We start from the raw sequence: 25,596 nt of genomic DNA, 5'->3' as shown, positions 1-25,596 counted from the left end.
GTGGGAGCTGCATGCTCTGCCATGCGGGCAGCAATCCACGTCCCCTCGTCAACCGGAGCCAGCGCACTTGCCGAAGTTCAGCCCAGAGCTCCCCTGCTTCCTCTCCACCTCCTCGGATTTTTCTCTAGCAGCAAAGAGGGTGCAGGAGGTGAACAAGACTGGTCTTTTCCTTACCTGTGGGATCCGCCTGCTGACCAGAGATCTGAACCTCATGGTTTACACATAGACCCAGAGGCATAACATCTACCCAGCTAAAATACATTATCACAACTGTTGATTAATTGTGTTTCTGTTCATTAATTTCTACGCAGTGGGAAGGAGGCCCTTGCATCCTCCCTGGCACCACACAACTCATGCAGAATCACAGAGTCTCACCTATGGTCCTAACGATTTTCTCCCTCCAGATGTCAAGGTGGCAAAACATAAAGTTACACAGCCCACAGAATATGGGTGTTTTTTTACTGTATGTTATTATCTTTATAAAAAGTCTGTTGTGTGGAAGGATCTAAAAGAGTTCCGTCAACATCAAAGCCTGGTTAATGCTCCACAGGAATGACAGGTTCAATCCCACATCCTTTTTTTCCTTGGGAACGAGTCCCAGAAAATTAATTTCTCAGTAGCTGACTGAGAAGCACAGAATCAGGCCTTATTAGAACTGAAGCTTGGCATTAATAAAACATAAGGAGTAGAAACAGATCAAATATGTAAGATTCAACAGTTGGTAGTCAATGAATTCATGTTGCTCGTCAGACACCATTACATGCTGTTCTAATCACCCTCACCAGGAAACATTTCAATGCACTATATTTTAAGTCACAAAAATATTTATTTCTGTTGTCTATAAAAATGATTAACAAACATAAATGCAACTATATGGGGTTTTTTTCTGTCTTTACTTCTCCCGGCCAAAAGCACGTCTATTCTGCAAAGGGCAGAAAGGGATCAGGGATCAATTCTCCTCATTGACTGTATACACCAGCCAGCGCCGGGTCCTGTTCTCTCTGCGCAATGACAGCAATGTGACATTTCGAGGCAGCAGTGCTTGCTGACATCATGAGTCATTTTAATGTCATTTTCTGTACCTCATTTATCAGCAGCCATTTAAATAATGAGGCTGTGAAGGAAAACAGAACTCAATAGACCCCAGTCTTTGTTCATAACTTTGCCCACCCTTCACAGACTTGGGAAGAGCCAGCGCTTGTCTTGATGCAGAGCTTGCTACAGATCAGCAGTCTCATTGAAACATTGTTTATCGTGCTGTAGATAATAAAAAATTTAATAATTTTTTGCACTGCACATGCAATCACAAGATGCAATGTGAATTGAAATGAACTGACAGTAGGACACAGCCTTTGCCCTGCATCAGAAGCTATACAGAAACCATTACCTTTTTCCTCTGCAGAAAAAATGCTACGATAAGTGAAAAATGCTAGCTTGTGGGTACGGTGCTGCTGACCCATCAAAATATTTTGGCTAGCTTGGTACGTGTCAATACTGACATCAGATGTGGACAGTGAGGAACTCTCAATAACAGGAGAGAGCTGGGCAGCAAAGTGACAACAGTGTCCAGTTAGAGAAATCCTTTACAATCTTTCCTGGTGCTATGGCTCCCTGGCAGGGGAAGAGGTTGCTACTGAGGAAGGTGGCCCTTGAAGCAAAGAGAAAGTCACAGGGATCTCTTCACACACACTTCTACCGAGAAGGATCTTATGCTGTCCTCTCAACGACTGCTCCTGCAGAAAGCTTTGGGATGTGGAAACCAGCCATGGGACCCATCTCTTCTCCATCTCAAGACCTATGGAGTTCTCCAAAAGGAGAACAGAACCAAAAACCTCATCCTGCCCAGCAGTTTAGGGGTTAGTGGAAGGGGCAGTAAAACAGCGATAACTATGTAAACACCAACAACTAAATAAAAGTTGCTGGGCTAACAGTGATGGGCTGAGGTGTCACTTGCTGGTCTAACCGGCTCATGACCCAGTACTTTTTTTCAACTTAAAAAAAGATAGCAAGATTTGATCAATGATTTAAAATTGAATTTACAGATAGTTTCAGGCGTCAACTTAAGTAGAAGAGCACCTATTTGCAAAAACATAGACAGACAGTGTCCGGCTCTGATTCCAAGCTCAATGGAAAAATGTATCTTACTGACGGTTTTAAGATTGTTAACTGAAAACTATATCTATTTATCTGGAGTTGTTTTACTGGTGTACCTTAAGCCATTACTATGACTCCAGAGACCACAGAAATATTTCAGTTTCTTTCAAAATGTGACTCAACATAGTCACATTTTGAGTGACTTCCCTGCCAGTCCTTCCTTCCTACCAAGTGAACTATGTGGACCTCATGAAAAAAATAAGGCTACATGGACCTCACATAAAAATGGGGCTTTTGATCATACTTAGAAGACAACCATTTAATGACAAGGTGCTTTACAGTTCACTTGTCATTCCAATGGCATGGAAAGGCTAAAAACATCCAAACACATCAGTGGTTCATAAGCAGTTGCTGTAAGATGCGAGCCAGGTAACTTTTTCTTCCCAGGTGAGTGGTGATGCAGGTGTACTCAGCAATATTTCTTGTAACACATTTTAGATAGAGGTGACCGTTTAGACTGGGGAACTGAGGTAGTAGGATTTGAGAAGCAATCAGCATATAAGCAGAGGGAAAGAAAAATCATTTGGCATTAGCTAACCTCTTGGATTAGTCATAATTCAACACTAAAATACCAGCCAAGTTCCAGAGGAATTTGCATTTTTGCTTCTGGTTTAGATGACGGTGATAGCTGTGATGGAGCAATAACGTTTGCAACTAGGAAGAAGAGCACAAAAGGCAAGGTGCCTTCATTTCCACCGCTCTGCAGCCGGTGTGGGATCTTTGATCAGACTTCAAAAGCCTTAACCTGTGCCGTTACAAGCTAAATCAGCATGTGGAGGATAAGGGGTGAGGGAATGAATGGGATACGACTAACTGAAAACCTGCTCAGTTCTGTCTGATACTGAAAAGATTTCCTAGTAACAGGAGAGTTCAACTCATTCACATTCAAGCCCTGAAAGAGTCTATTTTTTCACAGCTTCTTAGCTGTAGTGGGAGAGCAGCCTGGAGGAGTGTTAACACTTTCTTTGTTCCCAGGGCCTGAACTTAGCTAAATTTTCTCATGCAAACAGATTGAGGATTCACTTTTTTTTCCTGACTGGCCACCTTTTTTTCTTTTTATCTAGCACGGCTTTCCTTACCAATACCGGCATGCAATAACTGCCCTGAAACAACAAACAGTTACATAAACATTCAAGAAAATATGCACTGAGTTTCTGAGTGTGTGGCCTTTACCCAGTGCTTACCAGAAAACAAAGATCTGGTACAAATATTTCAGTCAGTATTCAAAATACACAAACACCTCACGATAACATAGTTTCAATTTTAAAAAGCCTATTCTGGTGCAACTGATTGTTATGTGATTGAAAAAAAGATGGAGTCAGCATTTTGGAACTTGGATAAACGAGCAGCTGATTTTTGGACTGCTTATGGCACCAGAATTACACCAGATTAGAAGTCTTCAAAATCCAGCTAGTTTATTGTCTGTTGATTTTAGCAGACCGTAATTTGGTCATATAGGAGAAAGAGAAGGTTTCCTATTATGGAAAATATATTATTTTTTTTTTTGGTTACAGCCTCATATTACTATATTGTGCAGTTCCTCCTGCTAATAATAGAGGCAGCGTTTGACAAGTGCAACATGATGTGGCGAGCATCGCCTTGCTATTCTACCAAGACTTCAAACACTAAAACTGTTATCTCAGAACGCTGGAAAATACTGAATACCTGAAATGTTCTACAGGAATAAAATGCATCCAGCTCCTCAGAGTGGGTCATTCGTACAATTCCCTCAAAATATTCGAAGGGCATTGTGATTTGTGAGGATAATTCGAGCCAGGGTTAGCTTAATGGCACAGAGGAAACCACGCTGAACTAAGAAACCAACTGGAGGGAGTACTGATTCAGCTGAATAGTAAACGAATATGCTGACCATCTGCACTCAAGGCATTGTGGTTAAATTCCTGATGCTGATGCTTGAGTTAGGAATCATAAGCGGGTGATATATGTATATACAGAGAGAGAAAATGCCTTGACTCGGGTATATCTAGACAGGGAGTCGGTACTATGGAGCTGCTGGTCTGTGGGTTTGAAAGAGTAGGCGGCGATTATAATGATTTAGCATTACGAAGCAGACTTATTCCACTGGATTATGGCTTTCATTAGGATTTACAAAGATTGCTATGGCTATTCCAGCTTTTCATTGCATATAAACTCATTCTTGAACAAAAATTATCCTGCCTTCTTCGGAAATGTCAACAGGAAAATATTTTACCCAGCCAGTTGAGAAAAGTGTAATAAAATAATAATATGGGTGTCTCATTATTTTAAAGAGAATTAGCCTTGCTTTGCAATAACCCTCAGAGCATTTTAGGACAAGATGTTAAAAGATGATTGAAGTCACCTTAAAAGGGCTTGGGTCTTTTTGAGAGTTAGGGTGGAAATCGGGTCCTTTAGAAATTACTTTAAGTGCTACCAAATATCAAGGTAGTAAACAAAAATAAAGGCAATAGAATTTGACTTACTGGTAAAGAATCGTGCCCATATGAAACACGATACACACAAAAGTCCTCCTGATTGTTAAGGGATGAGTCACGCAACAGGAATGAGAAGTCGTCTTTTGTACTTTCCTGTGCCATGACTTTTTAATGTCATCAGAACAGGAGAGCACAGACTGAGCACTGAATAAAAAAAGGCTTTTTTTTTTTTTACACGCTATTCCTGACCCTGATTCTTTAACATACAATCAGGGTTTTTTTTAAAACTTTATAGTGAAGAATGGTCTGCACTAATAATTTATGTCACAGTATTGACAGAGCAGGACAACTTCTAGTCACTTCATACTACGAGGACACCATGCTATTAAAAGCCCAGCACTATTTTCTATTGCTAGCAATGAATAAAATCCCCAAAAAACTGACCGTGACATTCAAGTCACAGATATGCTAAATTGTTTTTTGCAAGTGTTTTCTGTCTATGCATATATAAGACATGCTGTTCACTTATTTTCCAAATCTTCAAAATAAGAATGCAAAACAGCGTCATCCGGACACCCTCTTCCCTTGTACCCATGAGTTTTAGGACAAGCTGGCAAAAACCCATCAGAAAACACAATGCTGTGAGCCACTGTTCCTTCTCTATCCCAAACAATAGCTGTTACAAGAATAAAATAAAAGCCGATTTTAGCTTGTTAGAGCAACTGCTGAGCATCACAGGCCAGGCATGGAGTGCCCAGACTACAAAGGATGCTCCCTGTTGTTATGGTAACTAGATGACAACTTTGGTGCACGGGACCGTCGCTGTCACCTCTGTGACAGAAATCCAGCTTGGCTGGGGACCTGCACCCTGCCCTGCCCCATCACACCACTGCTGGATGGCATCCGGCTGTGGCTGCCCCAACGCGAAGCCCAGGCCCCACGTGGTGCGGGCAGCGCATTGCCACCCTGCCCTGGGTTTCTCAAGCCCTCTCCATGCTCCCCGGAGCTTGCAGAAGAACATGCTGCAGCTGCCGGGGGATTAATGGGTACAATAGAAAGGACACGTGCATGACATCTCCAAGTCACCATCTCTAAAGATATCCATGATTCCTACAGGCATTTTTGCTGAGCTGGATAGCTAGACTGAATAACTTGTTTTAAATAAAGATGTGTAGCACTCCTCCTCTTATACAAAAGATGCGGAAGGCATTTTCTTTCTACTAAAAATAGACACCATTCACTCTACCAAGTCTTTTGTCTCTTTGCCTGACACAAAGTATAGTTGATCCAGTCTGTCCCCTTCCAGCAAAGGAGCGTGTCCCTTTCCACCTGCATCCCAGCTCAGCCTCCCTCCCTTTCCCACATCACCTTCTCCACCTGTTCATTTGACTGTTCCTATTTTGGTATCTCTGCTAGAGTTTGGACGGTGGCTTCCCCGGGACACAGCAGTGCTGTGCTGAGGGCACCTGGTGTGACCTCTTTGCTCCAGGAATTACCACAGACAACAGCTTCCAGCGTTTAGTTCCGCACGCCTTAAGTAAAGAGCATTTTCCTCATACTGCTCCACTGCTTTGCCCCCTACCTTTGCCGCTGCCAGACAGAGAGCTACAATGAAAGGCAAAACTGTGCCTTGCTTGACCTCAGCCAGAAGCACTTGCACGCCCTTCCTGGCAGGTTTCTAGGAAGATTGCCTTCGGAAACAGTTAGATTGCCCATAATCAGTGCAACTGCCTGGAACAGGAAAATCAACTTCCGATTATATACCTGGAAGTGAGGCGGAGTACGCAGGGATGCCCTGGGGAAGAGATGGCTAGAGAAGATAGGGTCAGGGTTAACCTGCGCTACCAGCAGCGGGGAGCACTGCTTTCGCACACCATATGGTAGACCTGCGCTCACACCATGGCTGTGAGTTCCACCTACCTCAACTAACTTTCAAGCATTTAGCCACAGCGTTATCACTGAGACAGCTCAGAATGCGCATAGGGATGTTTCCTTGGCCTCTGGGTTTCCTACCAGGAAGGAAAAGCTCTACCAGGACAGGAGCCTTGCTGCAGGATGGTAGCCGTTCCTCTCTGAAGGACTCAGGTACAGTCCTGCAGCCGTTCAGAGCCGGTGTGATCTTTCAGTGGTGTTACTAACTAACAAGTACTATTTTGGCACCACAACCTTTGAGCTAGCAGATGACTATCTGAGGATCAGCAGGTACAGCTACAACATGTATCCTCACAATGTGCGATGTCCTCAGTAGAGAAACCATGATGAGTGATGGTCAGATAGGATGGAGAAGGATGGGGATGAAAGGCATCTCATGAACAACTTCTTTGAAGTATATTTTTTAATATGATGTATCAGCCTTGCCTTATTTGTGTGAGTAGAGAAATTTCTTGAAGTAAATGGGTAAGAGATGGGATCATTATCACAGAATCACAGAATCACAGAATCTTAGTGGTTGGAAGGGACCTCTGAGATCATAGAGTCCAACCACATAAAAAAAAAAAAAAAACCACACACAAAAAAAACCCCAACACACCACACACACACAAAAAAAAAAAAAGCACCCACCTACTAAACTCCACACCCACAACCCCACACACAACACCCCACCACAAACCAATAATCTTGGGCACTAGAGCATGCCCTGAAGAGCCATGTCTACCCGTTTCTTAAATACCTCCAGGGATGGTGACTCCACCACCTCCCCGGGCAGGCTGTTCCAGTGCCTGACCACTCTTTATGAGGTTCATAAAGGTGACGAACATGCTTTTTCTCTTAATATTACTTTTAGAAACCCCCAAAAAACTGCAGTTACTATAACTGTAAAGACATTTTAGATTCCCTGATCCCCTATGTTACAGCAGAAGCACACACTGCACAAATGTACAGCAGTAAAAATACCTGCTTCTCACAGCGTTACTTCTCCCATAGATTAGCTATAATAAGAGAGTGTTGAATTTTAGAGGAAAAATCCAACCTGCTTTGCACTGTAAGCCTGCTGCTTTGAGTGTGAAAATAGGTAATATTTAAGAAGCTCAAAGTGACTTCAAGGCAGATGTCCCCCTGACCAGGCACTGGGAGTGAGGCAGTTGGGGCAGTTGTGACCACCAGCTTCTGCTGAGCTCCTTGAGGCTAAAGCAACAAATGTACAGAAAGCAGAGATTGCTTCACATGGGCCTTTACCCATTACGTGGGTTTACCTAGCTATGAGTTAGGTAATCTTTTCTGAACTATGAGTAAATATATAGTAGAAGCATAGTAGGAAATGTTACAAAACCAAGTCCTGGCTGTGGCACAATAAGTTAAAAATTCTATATCTTAAAAGTTCAGCTGAGCTGACCTGCTTACAGCAGACACAGTTTCTGCCCACAGGTTACTCTCTGACCTCTGGGGTGCAGCTGGTTTCTCCTCATCAATCTTCCTTTGCTAACACAGATACCACTCTGCTCTTAGAAGAACTTAAGTGATGACCCTTCAGCTACCCAGTAGTTCACATACGTTTTGTGAGAGCACAGAAACCTGATAGTTGAACCTGAGACAACACGCAAGTCTCATCTTAAAATAAACAAACAAAATTGATAAAAAACAGAGATGATTTCTTTCCTTTTTTTTTTTTTTCTTAACAGAAAGATAGGAAAGATGTCTATTTTAAGCTTGTTTGGATTTGTATTATTTTAGTTAATAGCAGGAAGCTTAATTTTTTTTAAATCAGCCTTCTTTCCAGAACAACACATGCTTATTACATTCCCCGGCATTTTTCGATTCCCCTGTTCTTTTCTATCCTACTACTCCACCCTTTTCCTCTTCCCACTTCTTCCCTGCTATGAGAATTAAATTAATTTGGATCCCTCTGCTGAGGGAAGATTTATAGGGAAAACTCTGGTCTTCACAGCATGCTGGAAGCAGGTCCAGGCTCACTCTGACCTTTACTGGTTGCTCAACCCATGCTTAAAGCATTCTCTGCCTCTGACTCCCAGTTTCACACATGGCTATAAAAAGTGCAGCATCTTGGTTAAACCTGTGCATCCGGGCTGAAAACGGAAAGGTAGTCTCCAAGACAGGCCCTAGTCCTTGAAGAACAGCAGGATCAGGACCTCAAAGCGTATTCAGAATCAAATGGGGAACCGCTGGAGTTCTTAGAGCATCCATGTGATATGCTCCTGGTAGTCCGTCCCCCCCACAAGACGTGCCGCCGCACACCATCCGTACGGAAGTTTTAGCAGTGGCTTTCACCTTCTGTGCAGCTTATGTCACTGGTGTGCTGACCTAAATCTAAAGTTATACGAAACTGGAAGGGATTAGCAGCTTCTGTTTCATCAACTACATTACTTTTAATTGCCTTGAAGGATTCATTTGTCTTCACTCCAGTAACCTTTGGCAGCAGTCAGCAGTTCAAACATCAGCACTCCCACACACAGCGGCTCTTTTCACAGTCACCTACCGTTTACGGAAAGCTCCATAACAAACAAAACCACACGCATTCAGCCAGCTTTTTCAGATGTATCTATTTAAATTCCACCTCTGATAAAATTAAAAGATTGAGTGTGCTTCTGAGAAGCAAGAAAATGCTTCATCATCACCAGGAATGGGCATTAAATTCTTGTCTATGTTTTACAAACAGCATAATCAAAGTTCAATAGAGAACATGCAAAGATTGCAAATCTATAGCAGACATAGAAATTTACATAAATAACAGATATGAATATCTGATATTTACAGAAATAAAACTGCATGCTATGCAAACAGAGTAACGTCTACAACACTAAACAACGTTTCATTATGCTGATTTTTCAACCCAAAGCTCTTTGTAGGTGAATATGTACGAGGCATTTCACTCATGTAATGCGAAGGAAAACATCTATAGAAAAAACAATTTCTATATTGTTATACTACATTGTTTAAAGAAATTTGCACTAAGGATTGGAGGAAAACAGGATTGTTTCACCCCAGGACCTTTAGGGTTAGAATTTTACAGCTACAGACCTGAAGACCTTAAACAGCTTTAAAAAAATCTGATCCATAATATCTCACATTGAGAACTGTGAATTTGTGGTTTTAAGGGTCTTATGTAAAATACTGACAACAAGTAAATTGCACTGATCACAGTGAATCTGCTTTGGAAATACGAAGGGGTCATACACAAAGGTGACAATTTACTACTCTGTGAGTTAAAACATGAAATACGGTAACACTGTCAGCAGAGTAGTATTCAACCCAATTCATTCATCCTAGAGCTGGCCTGTCTCAATGTACGACCGGAGATTTATAAGCCCAGTCAAGCCCTTGCAAGCACCCGTTTTTCCCACGGGGAATCAACAGGACCCTACACCTGTGGCAGAGGCAGAATTTTGTCTAACGCTCATTGTTTGTTTTTTTAAGGATAAAAGACTGTTTTCACTAGTACTTGGAAGACACTGACATGTCACATTAAAAATGCTGTCAGCGCTCACTCAAAGATACAAATGGGGAAGGGAACCTGGATAAGGTAGCATACAAACTTCAGGGACATTTTAAAAAAAAAAAAAAAAAAGAAAGAAAAAACACCCCCAAAACCACAAACCAAACCTCCCCTAAAAGCAAGGAGAACCAATACCTCAGGTAGCCAAACACGTTGTGCTTGACAAGGTCACCCTCCTAATTCAGAGAATTCAGTTAATCCTCTGGATGAATGCAGCACGTCTTGCACTCCCAGTGAAACCACACGGGCTCCAAATAAGAGGCCATCGACTACTGCTATAAATGCAATCAAATGGCTGGGAGTCTGAATAACACCATTCGATTTTCCCCTTTCCAATAAGCAACCAAAACAAAGGGAAGTGTTTCACTGAAGGTGTGCATTGTTTAAAAGGCCAAAAGGTGCCTTTCCTTCTAAATTTCAAAAACCATTAATCAAGCATGAAATAAACAACATGTGCAAGTCAAAGGTTAATGTCCCAGAGTCTTTAATGTGCGATTACCACCCACTTCTTTCACATTAACACCATCACCCCCTCCCTGTCTTTCAACACACCCCCCAACTATTCTTGCCTTGTGTCCCGTTGATTCACACAACTGAAAAGTAGTAATTATTTCGCACTTAATCTTCAGAAAACTGCGGCACAGAGAACAGGCTTTGCCTTCTGTTCCAAAGTCTGAAGGGAATGACCACTAGAGAGAAGCAATTGTTTCATCTCTCCTCTAAAGAGCTTGCCCAGGTTTTGTTTGTTTTTTTAAGGATGAAAAGACTAGTTTCACTAGCGCCTTGAAGACGCTGACATCAGGCCTCAATAAAAATATCGTAAGCAAAAGGATAACCAAGTGCTACGGGGCAGATTTTGATTTTAGAGATAATGGCATTAGTCCAAGATAGATTTAAATGATTTAAATGATGCGACTGTAGACATTCACCAGTGCTTTTGAGCACAGAGCATGGCTCTAATTACATCTGAACAATTAATCTCCACAATTGTGGTGTTTAGAATGTTTCTCAGAGCGGGTATATTCTTAATAATTGGGAAATTAGTTAAAATTGCTATCTAAAGGGGTGTCAGAAGTCTTCATTAAAAAAAAAAATATTGGGCTGGGGTGGAAAGAGCACTAAACAGTCCCTCTCCAAATGTGTGCTCTATAATATTCACTTGAAAAAACAAAGCAAAGCAAAGAGAGTGAAGCAGCCATCATTCCTGCATATTCTCTACGTATCTAGAAACTATGGAGCAACATTTGAAAAGTTTCAAAAGCATCGCCATACCAATAGGAAAAAGGAAAGATATAAAAAGGGTAACAAGTTCACTTAGAATTTGTTCCTCTCTTCTTTCCTGCAAGGTGGAATGAACCTACCAGTATAATACACCTTTTTCATTTCTCAGGCTGATCTTTTTGGTTTTTTTCTTTAATTCTGCCTAAACTGTATTCATGATGCAATGCAAATCTCTAGCATTATTACTGGTATTTACAGAAGGAAGATTCTTCCCAAGTCATCTTTTCAGCAGTGAAAACAAGGGCTGCTGTGTTTACTCAGAAAATATTTCTCAAACTCCATTAAGTGATCAAGTCAGAGAAGAGGAAAAAAATTCAAGTGATATCCAACGACCTACATAGCTCAGCTGGCAGCACCTCTGACCTCTGGAGCACCAAGGTCGGCTGGACAGACTGAGCCTGCAGGTTCCTCATTAGGTTTAATTCCACTCTTCCGAAAACACGTTTCGCTGAATAAGAAAATCAGATGAATTTGTAAATATTCTTCAAGAGTAACAACTTATACCAAACGTCTTTGATTTCAGCAGGTAGATATCAATGGATCTGACTTCTAATTATTTCCAGACAAGCATCCTGGTGGATACTCTCAGATGACAACTCATATTCATGACCACAGATGAGTCTATGATATGCAAGTCCAGAACATGCCTCCTCAGCACTTCTGGACTCATTTAACCACTGTACTAGGAACAGCTGTTAACCTTATTGCTAAAATCCCTTCTGTTGTGGAGTTACTCTGCATTACCCTGGATGGGAAGGCACTGCACATGCACCGCTCTTTGTCCAGCAAGATGTGCATTTTATCATTACCTTGGCCAACTCCAGAAGTCTTTAGTAGTGTCAGAGGAGGCTGGTTTTATAACGAATGGTGAGAAAGTTGTGTGTTGGGGCACTCTGCAAACGGATTTCTGCTGCCTCAGACTCCAGTGCCTCCATAGTTGCTACTTGCTCTCCTGCACCCTTCAGGCAATGGGTCGTAGGACACAGACAGGATTTTCACGTGTCAGAGACAAGGAAAATCTATTTCAGGCTCTCAAAGTGGAAAGTGGCGGTATGGGTCACTGAACACTGTCGGTCACTTTATCTCACAGGAGCTGTTGAACAAGAGGGCTGGGTAGAAGGAGGATGATGTTTCTTGCCTGCTCCCCAGGACAGCGTGGGCACACCTAGGAGCTATCAGAGGCACGTGCAGCTAGGGATAGATATTCATAGTTTTTAAAACAAACACCAAGTCATTCAGCAATTTATGGAAGCGGGTTTAATAAAAGAATATAAACAAACATCTCAGGCCCTCTTTACCTTTCCATTACTTACTGCTTCAAAAAAATGCTTGTATTCCTGTCTCTTCTCCTTAACAAGTGCCACACATTTTCAGAAAATTAATTTGAGGATCTGTAGTACCAACTTCAAGACCAGTGCATATGCATTTTAAATAACTGCCTTAATACCAGGCTAACCTTGACCTATGTGGCATTTGGTGGCATATATTAAAAATCCTGTGTGTCAGTGCAACGATGAAGCAGCAGTGAGTAACCTGCACGCTTAGCACCAGGCTTCATTTGACATTACTTCAAGCGTAACTCTCACACTGGGGCCACGCAGAAACTGCCAGGTAGTTCAGATCCCGCAAGAGAAAGGAATTGCGCTAAGAGATGATGCTGAGGCGATCATTACGTCAGTCTAGGACCAGCCCTGTCTGCAAGGGACAATGTATTGGACCTCTGGAGGCATCTCCCTCCTGACAGAAACCTTACTTTCCCCATTCACTCTGCAAGGAGGAGACACCAGTTCTGCGGCTCTCACTGTGTGAAGATTGCAATGCATGTGCTGGAGCATCAGAAAAGTTGTCTGCTTCTGGCATAACGTATTGCTTGCAGTCCAAATACCCAAGAATCTGTGCCACTTAATGGCTGGAATAAATCAGGATTTGACTTGCACGCATTGACTGATCATCATAAAATGAAAATGGTTGGAACTCAGTGCCTCAAAACCTCTGCATGAAAAACTGATGTGACATTACTAGAGAGAGCAGCAGTTTGAAAATGGAAGGAACATGTGATGGGACTGGAAGTAATCTGCAGGTAAATCTCAGCTATATTCAGGTCACGAACTCAACTCCCTTGTTACTTCTGAGCCTGAAATTTATTTAATAGAAAGAAATAAAATGTGTGAGGGAAGGGAATGAATTATCCTATTCTAACATCATTGAATTATGTGCCATGAAGTTACTGCACTGAAGCTTTCATCAGCATGAGCAGCGGCTGGGTAAGTTAGGGAAGAGCAGACCTACCAACAACAGCCTGCAGCTATAACATACGCAATGTTTTAAAAAGTGCTTATAAGTTTGTACACTTGGGAATTTCATGGGCCCACACCTGGTTTAAATCCGGTCTGTAATCATGTCACTGATGCTAGCAAATTCTTGCAATGAGCCTTAATAACTAAGGAAACTGATTTTACTTTACTCTTCAGAAGTCTCACATTAAAGGGCTCTCTATAATCCTGCTAACACACAGAAAACTAAAATGTTTCAGAATGTAGCATATGGGGCCAAATATTTCTTTTTCTCATCCACATATTTACTCTATTAGCTTTAACATTATGAGATACACCATAGTTCAAAGAATGTGGGGAAATACGGGACTAATTACTTTAATACTACCACAAATATGTGAATGAAGTGTATTCCTTCACAGAGCAAACAATGCCAGAAGGACTCCAGCCATTCAGGAATAAACTGACCAAGGACTGTTTAAGAGATGCTGTACTAGTGCTGTCACTGCACTTGGTTTCCAGTCACCAAACCACTTAGATATCCAATTTCAGGAGACAAGTTCAATGGTAACGATGACAAAATACATGGTAGGAGCAAAGCAAAGTCATCCTGCCTCCAAAAACCAGCCCATACTGAGACTGTAGCCAGCTTTTTCCATCCTCCACCCTATGGTGGGGATGATGTTTTGAAACAGCAGGTGCCTGTAGCATATAACAGGAACAATATCTTAAGAAACGGGCTTACAGCTGCCTCGCGGAGCTGGCTTATAGTCTAGGCAAGGGGAGTCTGGAGTTTTTGCTTATTTTAGCCTACTCTGACTATGGCCATAAACACAGTCTTTTGAAGGGCTGCTTGGAGAAATTCATTCTCTCTGGAGTCTATCAGTGGTCAGTTCACAGGTGACGAATATCAAAACTGGAAACTACTATGAAATGTAACATGTACAACTGAATCCAAGAATTCAAGATCAGTAACCTTTGTTATTTCCAAAGGCTTCTTCAGATTTCTTTCTCTTAAAAAAATAAAAAGACTTGCCACGGTGATAAACTCAACAGAAGCAACCAGGCTAGAAGTATGCCTGGCAGAACCACTAGGATTTAATCCTTGTCGTTGTGAAAGTAGCCAGTAGTGCTTTCTTCTTCAATCTGGCAGCAGATTACACTGGCAGTAGCTTCAAGAGACTAATTTGGCTCTTTCCCCTATTTCAGTGGGTTATTGACTGAAAGAGGTTGACAAAACACACATTCAAAGCTGTTAACTACTTTGCTACTCAACATTTAAGCCATTAGTTAGCCAATGTTGTATCCAGTGTGGTTGCCTACCTTTCTAAGGCAGATTACAAACAATAAAGAAAAAATGAAAAAGCAAATCAAAGAAGTGCCCAAAATGGCCACAGAGTCTGATGGTGTTTTCCAGGTAGTCAGCCAGAAGTCCCCAAATTACTTAATTGACATCCACAAGATACCTTAGGGAACTTTGTTTTCTACCCATAACGTGAACTATTTGCAACATGCTATGCAAGAAAAAGATACACAATGGTGTGGATCCACAAAGATCTCTTACAAAAGAGATACTTATAAATTCCCTCAAAAAATGAAAATATAAATCAAATGTATTCAAGCTTAATCTTCTATCAAAGTGCACAAAATGAATAGCAAGGGAATGGGTTAGTAAGCAGCAAGAATTCTTAATTGATTCCTCTATGGATGAGATCACAGAAAATTATCTTACAGCCAGCCTACTGTAAACGAGAGAAATTTATGTTTGGTTTCTAATGTAGTATACCTTTTAAAAACAAATTACAGAGCTTTAGTCAAAACTGACTCAGTGTTAAAGTCAGTGTTTAAAAACCGACTCCTGCTGAAAATGAGCAGCTACAGAGACATAACAAAATGACCACAAGGACACAAGCATCATTTAAACTGCGCTGCAGAAAATATGGATTTAAATGTCATCAGTACGTAGCTATGTAAACTAATAGTGCGTCTATGTTAAGCTCAAACTATCACTTGCATCCTTTTCAGCAGCACTATCACAGTCAAAACTTCCTCGACACTGCCATTTACCAGCAAAATCTCACCAAGAGCGAGTGATGCAGACTGTCATTTTGCCTTCATCTGTTCATTAATAAAACGTGATAGAAAACTACATGAATCAAAGAGCACGTACATTTCTCATACTATGTCTATAGTAAGTCAAGTTACGGAAGTCCTTTCATTCGACTCCTTTTAGCTACTTATTAAAAACGAACTAAAATGTCTTTTCAGTTCAGCACTTGCCAAAAAGGAGCACGTAGCAATTTGTGTAGTAGAGTTTGGTTCTCCCTTGTCTCTGTACTAGAGTAAGAGAGAGGTTAGGCTGGAGGTAGGCCATGTAACCCAAAGAAAGATGGTCAAGAGCACGGCTGATCCTTCTGAGATTAGTCAGGTGAAAGCATTGCCCGTAAATATATGCCAGTGGAATGTGTTATCAGTCCTTAACTCCTGACAATGAAACGCAGAGCTTGGCCCTGAATGAAAAAATGAAAATTTTATCCAGAAACAAATCCTTTTCCTGCTCTATCTCCCCTTCTAAACAAACAAAAAAAAACCCCTAAGTAAAATATTTTGGTCTTCCAATGTTCCAATCACCCTAGTATGTTTTCCTTTTCTCAGCAGTGTTGAAAATTAAATAAGTGTCCAAAAATTCAAAGGGACATTTCAATGTTCAGAATCACGGGAGCTTTATTTAATCGCTCTAGCTTCAACTGCACTCATATCTGCTGACAAGGTCTTAGTTTCTGCTGCCTTTCCTGCTTGTCCTTTCTCTTTTTTGAAGAACTTTTCTCATTTTAGGGAAGATTTTTGTTTGCTGGATAAAAGCAAGAAAGGGGTAAAACCCCACTTTGTTATTGTGTTCTGTGAAACCCATTTGCAGAACTTTGTCAGATAAGAAGAGGCACCCACACCAAATACAGGCAGTAAATGGGAATTTTTAATAGTTCAGAGAATCATCAACGGGAATTTTGAATATTTCAGAGAATCATCAAAGGGTGTTCCATTGAGTCACTGAAGTTGCGACTTGGAATGTCATTCCATGACTCCCTACTGCAGTCATCACCATGCAGACATGGAAGATGTACTTATGTTCAAAGGGCATCAAACAGGCAACAATGGTGGTGAAAGAGGATGGGGATGAAGTTAAAACTAAAAGTTATTAAGTATTTTAGAAACACAGAATCATAGAATAGTTGGAAGGGAGCTTTAAACATCGTCTAGTCCAACCTTCCTGCAATGAGCAGGGACATCTTAAACTAGATCAGGTTGCTCAGAGCCCGTCCAACTTGACCTTGACTGTTTCCAGGGATGAGGCATCTACCACTTCACTGGGCAACCTGTTCCAGTGTTTCACCCCTCTCATTATAAAAATTTTCTTCCTTATATCTAGTCTGAATCTACTGTCTTTTAGTTTAAAACCATTACCCTTTGTCCTACAGCTACAGGCCCTACTAAAAAGTCTGTCCCCATCTTTCTTATAAGCCCCCTTCAGGTACTGGAAGGCTGCAATAAGGTCTCCCCGGAGCCCTCTCTTTTCCAGGCTGAACAACTCTAACTCTCTCAGCCTGTCCTCATAGGAGAGGTGCTCTAGCCTGATCATTTTTGTGGCCATCCTCTGGACTCGCTCCAACAGGTCCATGTCTTTTCTGTGCTGAGGGCTCCAGAGCTGGACGCTGTACTCCAGGTGGGGTCTCACCAGAGTGCAGCAGAGCAGCAGAATCACCTCCCTCGACCTGCTGGCCACGCTTCTTTTGATGCAGCTCAGGATACAGTTGGCTTTCTGGGCTGCAAGCGCACATTGACAGCTCACGCTGAGCTTCTCATCAACCAACACCCCCAAGTCCTTCTCCTCAGGGCTGCTCTCAATCCATTCTCCACCCAGCTTGTATTTGTGCTTGGGATTGACCCAACCCATGTGCAGAACCTTGTACTTGGCCTTGTTGAACCTCATGAGGTTCACGCAGGCCCACTTCTCAAGCTTGTCCAGGTCCCTCTGGATGGCATTCTGTCTCTCAGGCACGTCATCCGCACCACTCAGGTTGGTGTCATCTGCGAACTTGCTGAGGATGCACTCGATCCCACTGTCTGTCAGTGATGACAATATTAAACAGTACCGGTCCTAATACAGACTCCTGAGGGACACCACTTGCCACTGATCTTCATCTGGACATTCAGCCATTGACCACTACCCTCTGGATGCGACCATCCAACCAATTCCTCATCCACTGAACAGTCCACCCATCAAATCCCTATCTCTCCAATTTAGAGAGCAGGATGTTGTGGGAGACTGTGTCAAAGGCCTTACAGAAGTCCATGTAGACAACATCTGTAGCTCTTCCCTTGACCACTGATGTAGTCACTCCATCGTAGAAGGCCACTAGGTTGGTCAGGCAGGACTTGCCCTTGCTGAAGCCATGCTGACTGTCTCGAATCACCTCCCTGTCCTCCATATGCCTTAGCATAGCTGCTAGGAGTATTAGTATTGGGCAGAGGAAGGAAGGAAAAAAAGCTAAACAGCTATTGCTTTTATTTAGAAGTCATTCACGATCTGGGGACTGTATTCTGCAAACAATAAAAATCTTAGCAGGGTGGTTTTAAACTGGTACCTGACCACTTGGGACTGTTTATTTCTACCCAGCTATCCAGCTTGAAACCTGCTCATCATTGCAGAGCTTCTTTGCCTCATTGCTGAAATTATCTCCAATGCACTGCCAAAATAATGATAATGTTGTGACAGTCTCTGAAGGTTTGCCTTCATTACCTCTGCGTCACGGGGACACAGAACCACCGGACTGCTTTGATACTCAAGAGAAAGGACAACAGGTTATATAAACAGTGTTTTCTAGCAACAGAAGAAAAACAAATACCTCCCAGACCCTCCAAAGTAATGACCTAGTTCACTTATTACTGCTCCAGAATGAATTACTATTAGTTGGTGGTTTTTTTCCTTAAAATTGGTTCCCCTGTCTCTCTTCATAAGCAGCCTGCATCCCAAAAGAAGCACTTTGAAAATGCACTGTGCATCAGTGCTGATGTGGCATACTCCGCATTCTTCCACTTTTGCTCAGTCTTACTGAGGCAATTCCTACATGCAAAGTCACCCCTTTCTTATATTCTTCAGAATTATATTTTTCAGCTTCCGTGGAGATATCTTAAAGAAATCATGCCACCAAATATATGAGCTCTACAGGAGTTTGTATCTGTCACATGCAGATAAAGCTTCAAAATTAAGTAATCGTGATTTTACTGGAGTCTTACATTGCCTAATAGTTTGCAGCGTAACTCAGTGCCTTATGCATATTGAAACACTTTTAAATAGCTAAAGCAATTCTCCAGTGTATATTCCAAGATATATTGACTCTTGCTTTAAGTATTTTGGTGGTTTGGATGACTAATCATCTTTGTCTGTGGCGACTTAAGACTTTCTGTAAGGGTATTTGGATTTGTTACTTCCAGAAGAGTGATGCTGCATGAATTTGCAGTGTCCTTAAATAGATCATAGCAACCCTTATCTTCTTAGGTTCTTCTGCAGATTCATCAGCGGTTCCTTCAACAATTTTTAACTGCCGGTTTGTCAAGGTTATTTTAAATATTGCCAATTTAATGTATTTTACCCTGCTTTACTAACTTTTATGGCTTAATAACAACATATTAGGACGTAGTCCAAAGACCAAAGATGAAAATTTTATAGTCCAGCTGGAGTTTTACCATAAAACCTGTTCATCTGCAGTAAACAGAATTTTTCATAATGAACTATTAGACAATTTTGTTTTCAACATGCTCTTCCAAATTGCCATGTTACCTAGGACTGGTTTTCCAACTAACTTGACGTTATATAAAACGGAGGCAGACATGGATCTCTATTTACAAGCCAGGTGGAACTGAGCCTCCTGGCCAAAAAAAGCTAGATGTTACATATACGCTTGAGAAAAAGTAACATTTCACTGTATGAGGTAATTGACATCATTGTGAAAAATAGCCAAACATGAGCAAAACAGAACCCTCGATGCAGCAACTACTCCTGAAAAAGGTAATTGCACCATAATTTCAAATTTGTAACTATAAACTTGATTAATGCTTCATTTACAGATTGTACCATCTTCCATGTGGAAGATATTTCTTCCCAAACCTAAACCGGTGATTCTCCTAGTCTTCAGCAAACCATTTTGTTTCAAACAGCATCCATCATCTTGCCAATGAAAATGTCAATAGCATAGAGAGAAGCAGCGCATTTATCTAATTTTTCCACATAGAAGAAGGTATATATGTAATAAATCTAATATGAAAAATACCTCATGTTGTTTTTCTGACATGTAAACATATTTGATATATTTTCGCTCCAAATCAAATTATTTAGAACACTGCAGGATGCCCCATTTAAAAGGCCTCTAGGATTGTGTTTTATTTCTCTATGAGCATAGTTCTGAATAACCAAAAAAAATCTCAAGTTTTGTATTTGTCACTGACAGAAGATTCATCAAAATCTGGTGAAACAACAACTGCTTCTATTTCTGTCAGCTCTGAGTCAAGCATTCTTTCTTATGATCTTTAATAGCTCTTAGGCTTTTTTTAACTTTACACAAATGTTTGTTTGGTTCAGTATAAATCTTCACTTTCCTTACTAACACTATTACTTCACCAGCTTTCAGTTACTACTCAATTATTTTCAATGTTTCCATCTAAAAGGTATCATCAGTGGGCTACTCTCCAAGCACCGACTGGGACCACCTCTGTTTCGAACTCCAGCTGAGCACCCACTGCTGCAGCATGATGCATACGTGTAAACCAATCAGTGATGACTATATTGTGATATAACAGAGTGCCATTATTATTTTTTAATGACGTTCAGAGATGGAAAATCATCAACGTATCAGTAGACATAATAGCACGGCCTTATTTTTCTTACTCACATTCCTCTTCTGTCTCTCAGAATTAGTCTAAAAGGACATTGCTGTCTCCTTTGCCTACTGACTTAAGTGTCTGGACATGGAACACATTTGCCCTACGGAGCCATGAGCCAGACTGAGTTCTCTAGACACCACTTAAACACAAACACTGTGAACCAGTCACTGTAGTAAATGACATTTACTGGCCTATTCTGGAAAGGCCTGAACATCTTCTCCTTCCACTGAAGTTAACAGAGCTAAAGCTTATCAGACCTTAGGTTCGGCTGTCTCCATTTCACACAAATCCCTGGAAGAAGCCACTTTTACATACATTTTCCTGACTTGCATGTACATAGTTACATAGAAGGGAGCGTTAGTGCTTGCACCATCCTAAACTGAGCTCCTCAGAGGACACCTGATTTGCATGAAGACAACCATGTGAAGCAGTGCTCCGAGTAGCCAGTAAGGACCTAGAAGCTCTGTCAGAAGGAGGACTGGCTTTTTTAATGCTTCTGGTCTGTACAGGGTTTCTCACGCCTTGCGAGAGTCCAACTCCAGAGGACTGGAAGCGCAGGGCACCAGGACCAGTAAGCCCTGGGGGATGCTCAGAGATGGGACTCAAAGCCAAATGCTGGCCTGCTAACGTCCAGTTGAGAAGAGAGGCCAGCTCACACTCCCATTACCCTGTCTCTCTCTGTCGGGTTAACAGGAGAAAGACATCACATTTGTCACTCAATTAAATAGATACGATTCTAAATATAGATGGGAAAGCGGGAAAAAACAACCGAGGTGCTATTTGTATGCAGTCATTTTCAAGGGTAGAAAAGAAACATTAAAGAAGATTAAAAGCAAAACATATAGCAATTAGCATCACATATTACATCTTTCTACAGAATATTTCTACAAGGAAGTTTTACCATAGTATTTCTTATAATGATTGTCAGGCAAATGCTGAGCATCTGGGCAAGGCTGATTTTACATCAACAAAATCTTAAGTATTTTAATGGCAAGAATAGTGTTGGGTCCTTACAATGTATATTACACTGACTAGCACAGACTGGATGCAGAACATAATTGAAAACACAGCAGTATTTTTGCTCCTGATTTGCTTGTTTCTCTGACGTTATTCATGAAAGTTTATCTTAAAGAGGTTTATCTTGAAACTGGGACCCGGTTTTCAGAAGCCAGCATCCATCTGTGGCAACAATTTTCCACGCATACACTTGTCTTCGCAGTAATAACTGATCTACATATAAACAAACCGGTTCTGTACATGCAAATTCTAACAGCTCTCGGGCAGACTGCTCCATCAACACGTGCAGGCGATACCACAGGCGGCTAGTACAAAAAAAAACCCAAAAACACACACGCATCAGTGCAAGTCAGATTCCCTATTAAAAAAACAACTACACATCTCCCAGCCATACACCTCTGATCCATCTCAATGTGGAGCTTAATTGCAAAATTGAGCATGAATTAGATAACACTTCTCTAAGAAAATGAGAAATTCTCTATTATTACATCCCTGCGCTACCAATCAAACATAATGAATTTTTGATCCTCTGTAGTATAAACCACATTAACGCTAGCCCATCTAAAGCAAACATTCCCAGACTCCGAAATACAGCCGTAAATGCTCTTGCCCAGGGTGCTGGTCTTGGTGGCAATTTCTGGCATTGATTCCCCTCTACTTTTCCTAAGTCCAAACTAGTCAAATCTGGGTGAAACAATAGCTTTATGAAGGGCTCTGTCAGTTCCTATGAGTTGTGGCGGCTAGCCGCTTAAGCGACGTAAAACTGAAATTATCATTTACAATTCTCGCAAGCTGAAATTTCAGCTGATTTCAGCTATTGTCTCACAGTATTTTTAATTGGATCAGTATCATTCAGCCATTTTGAAAACTGTTATGACACACATAAACTAATACGTACATACATGAACATACTCTTTAATAGAGGAGAATAAAGGTTATGCTGCAACTCTTTTTTTTGTATACATGTAACAGGGAAGTGTTTATCAGAGGAGCCCAAGAGGGCTTTAGGTTCCCTCACTGTACTCTAAGTGTTTTGTATGGGATGCATGCCCCCTGCGAGGTAAAAGCTACGCATCTCCTGCACTTTAATCCATACTGTGACTGATGGTGACCCCTCCTCACAACGCCCTGCAATGTTCTCTGGTGAAAATGCCCTACAACTGCTCTGAATTTGGCCCCCTGAAGTCATATTACCATAGGAGTTTTTTGATTTTAACCATGGGAGTCTAGGCTAGATAGAATGTGAACTCAGGAAAGTGAGTATATTAAAAGGTTCCTCAATTCTCAGATCTGATTTTTCTTCACATTTAAAGCCCACAGTAGGGGAAAGAGGAGAGATTATTATTATTTTTTTTCCCTTGCAGCACTTCAGAGTCAATACATTTACCAAGATACGATCTGAATTCCATTCTGATTTGCAGAATGGTTAGCTAATTGGCAAGCACATACAATTTAAGAACTAGATTTCGTAGATAAAACTCATTACTTCAAGCTTTTTATGTCAGGCTCCGAGTCCCCACATAACCTCTTCCCCTGCTGATTATCTGCCCTGCTCCCTTTTCACGGTCATGCACCCCCTGCTCCCGCACTCTGTCTGTCTCCTTGTCCAGGAAAGGTTGCCTCACCTGGCCCCGGTGCTTCCTCCTGTCCAGGCTCCCTCTCTCGCAGCCCCAGCTCCTCATACCGCCGCCACCGAAGGCTGGACCCGAGGGTTACGGCGGCTGTCCCTCCCCGAGCCACCAGCACCTCCGCACAAATTACTTGTCTCACTGAACTGTTACATTTCCCGGAATGATGCTAGTTATTAGGCAGCAGCGGCGGAGCTGGTTGGTGATCTGCGTTACCCTCCAGCTGACTGCCTTTTTAGCATGCACGATCTTCAGGCCACAGACTACGCCTTTCTTTTGTGTCTGGAAAGCCTGTAGCAGTTGCTGGGCACTAGGAACAAACCAACCTTTGTACTGGGAGCTACAAAAACTCTTGTCACCTAAGAGGACTGCCATCCTCCTCCACCTTGACTAAAGAAAAAGATTTTAAAAGGTCCAGGGATGTTTTAGGGTGGGTAATCTCCAAAGCAAGGCTGGTTTCCTATGTTAACTGTATGCTTATTATTTACACTGAAAATAAAGCTCATCAAAAGCTCGAAGTTGCCTTTACTTTGAAAGGAATACGTCATCTTCAAATATGCAAAGCAGGTTTAACGTTGATAACCCAAGAGTTATTGACCTTGTATTTCAGCTCTTCTCAGTGTGCACTTTGGCTTTTTCTGTAATAAGATCATCTTACCACCAGATGATTATTGATCACTTATGACAGAAACAAAAAGCCTTGACCAGACTCATCTATTCATTGCGCTCAGTGCAAACCAATATAAAAAATGACAGCCTCCCCCACCCACCCCCCCACCCCAAACTGAGTCACAGCCGAAAACACCATCTAGGGATGAAAGCCAGAGGGCTGGGGAAGACAGCAAGCAACAGTAAGTTTTAGCAGAGACCAGCTTGGTGAACAACTACCGCCTGGCAATAGCAAGGGCGCTACCAACCGAGTAGGACGGCAATTGGAAGAAGACCTCATCACCTAACCCAAACCCCTGGCCTTCCCCGCGCAGCCCCCCCAGGCAGGGGAGATGGTGGTGTACGGCAGCGTGAGGAGGCTGTGGAGCAGGGCTGGGGTTGGGGGGCAGCTCAGGACCCACGGGGCCATCAGTGCTGTTGCCAACCCAACGCCAAGGCAGCAGCAAGAAGACGCGTCCCTCATCCTCAACTTCTCCGGACGGGCCCAGGCGGGCGGGTGGGCAAGGCACGGGTCACAGAAGTAGAAGCTTCTAGACTAACCTGCTCACAGGTTTCCACGATGTGCTTCCCCCCGCCGGGGGAGGTGGCCCAGACCGCGGCACCCAGCCGGGGGATGCTTTGGGCTACTCTGCCCCTCTCCTCTCCGACGCCACGGCGAGGGCTGTCGCCTGCCCGCCCCAGCGGGGGCTGCGGGCGGGGGGCACGGCCGGGGGTAGGGGAGGTGCGGAGATGCGGCGGGTACCGGGAGCGGGCGGCCGGGTGGCTGCGTCCTCGCTCGCCGCAGATTTTAAGGTAAAGTGCGTGCGATTTCTCACCCTCACAAAAGGGAGGAGGAAGGAAAGATGATCAAGGAAACAAACCAGGCAGGGGAGGGATGGGGCGGGGGGGGGAGAGAGAGAAGAAAAGGAGGGAGAAACAAAGGGAGGAATAAAACCCTCTCTGGGAACAAGCGAACAAAGAGGGTAAGAAGAGCTCGGCGGTCTCCCCGGGGGGTAACCCCCCGCCGGGCTCCCCGGCACCGCGGCACCCCGCCCCGACGTACCGCCCCCCGGCAGCCGGCGGGGCTGCGGCCCCGGCTCCGGCCCCGGCCCCGGGCTGCCACCCCCGGCCGCGCACGGCGGAGCCCCGCGGGCAGCAGGACCCCGCGCCTCGCCGCTGCCCGCCCAGGGAAGTTCGGCGGCGCAGAAATACCCCCGCGGGGTCGGGGCACCTTACCTGCCGGCTGGCACTCCTCGGGGAGCGAGGGGGGAGAAGCCGGGGGAGAGAGGGGGAAAAAAAAAAATAAATGGGGGGAGTAAAAAAAAATAAAAATAATAATAATAAAGCCACCCCAGTTTCCGAAATTGCACCGCTCGATCAGGTTACTATGGAAATCATCGCGAGGAGGCAAAAAAAAAAGCCAGAAGCCACCCTCATCCTCTCCGCCTCCGCTGAGGGACCGCGGCGCCGGCAGCCGCTGCCTCCCCCCGGGCGCAGGGCTGCGCTCCCCCCCGCCGCCGCCGGCCGCGGGCTGCTCTCCGCCGCCGCGCACCGGCAGCCGGCCCCGGCCCCAGCCCCAGCCCCAGCCCCGCGCCGCCAGCGGTGCTGCCCCCCCCGCCTCCGCCGCACAGCTGGAATTTAAAGGGGCCGTGCTCGCCGGGCGCCGCTGCCCCCCCTCCGGGTGTGCCCTTTTTAACCAAAAGTTTCCCGCGGCGCCCAGGCGCGGATGGGCTGAGGTACGGGCATCCGCGGGGGCGCAGGGGGAAAACGGAGCGAAGTACGCGCTGCGT

The 25,596-nt window shown here is 43.3% G+C and overlaps 1 protein-coding gene across 9 annotated transcripts in view; it reads right to left on the bottom strand.

The window, feature by feature from the left end:
* The window catches only part of NAV3 (neuron navigator 3), a 565,631-nt gene extending 540,269 nt beyond the window's left edge, over positions 1–25,362 (bottom strand). For 2 of the 9 annotated variants that reach the window (XM_074573778.1, XM_074573817.1), the window contains exon 1: positions 25,043–25,301. The gene's annotated coding sequence lies outside the window, so the exon portion shown is untranslated. Of the gene's footprint in view, positions 1–23,155; positions 23,443–24,367; positions 24,878–25,042 lie in introns of those variants that run through there. The other 7 variants (XM_074573786.1, XM_074573828.1, XM_074573833.1 and 4 more) reach the window with 6 other exon arrangements.
* Positions 25,363–25,596: the final 234 nt, after the last annotated feature.

Source organism: Larus michahellis, chromosome 1, assembly GCF_964199755.1.
Source record: "Larus michahellis chromosome 1, bLarMic1.1, whole genome shotgun sequence".
In the NCBI taxonomy this organism is placed as follows: Eukaryota; Metazoa; Chordata; class Aves; order Charadriiformes; family Laridae; genus Larus; species Larus michahellis.
This window is presented reverse-complemented; position numbering and strand designations above follow the sequence as displayed.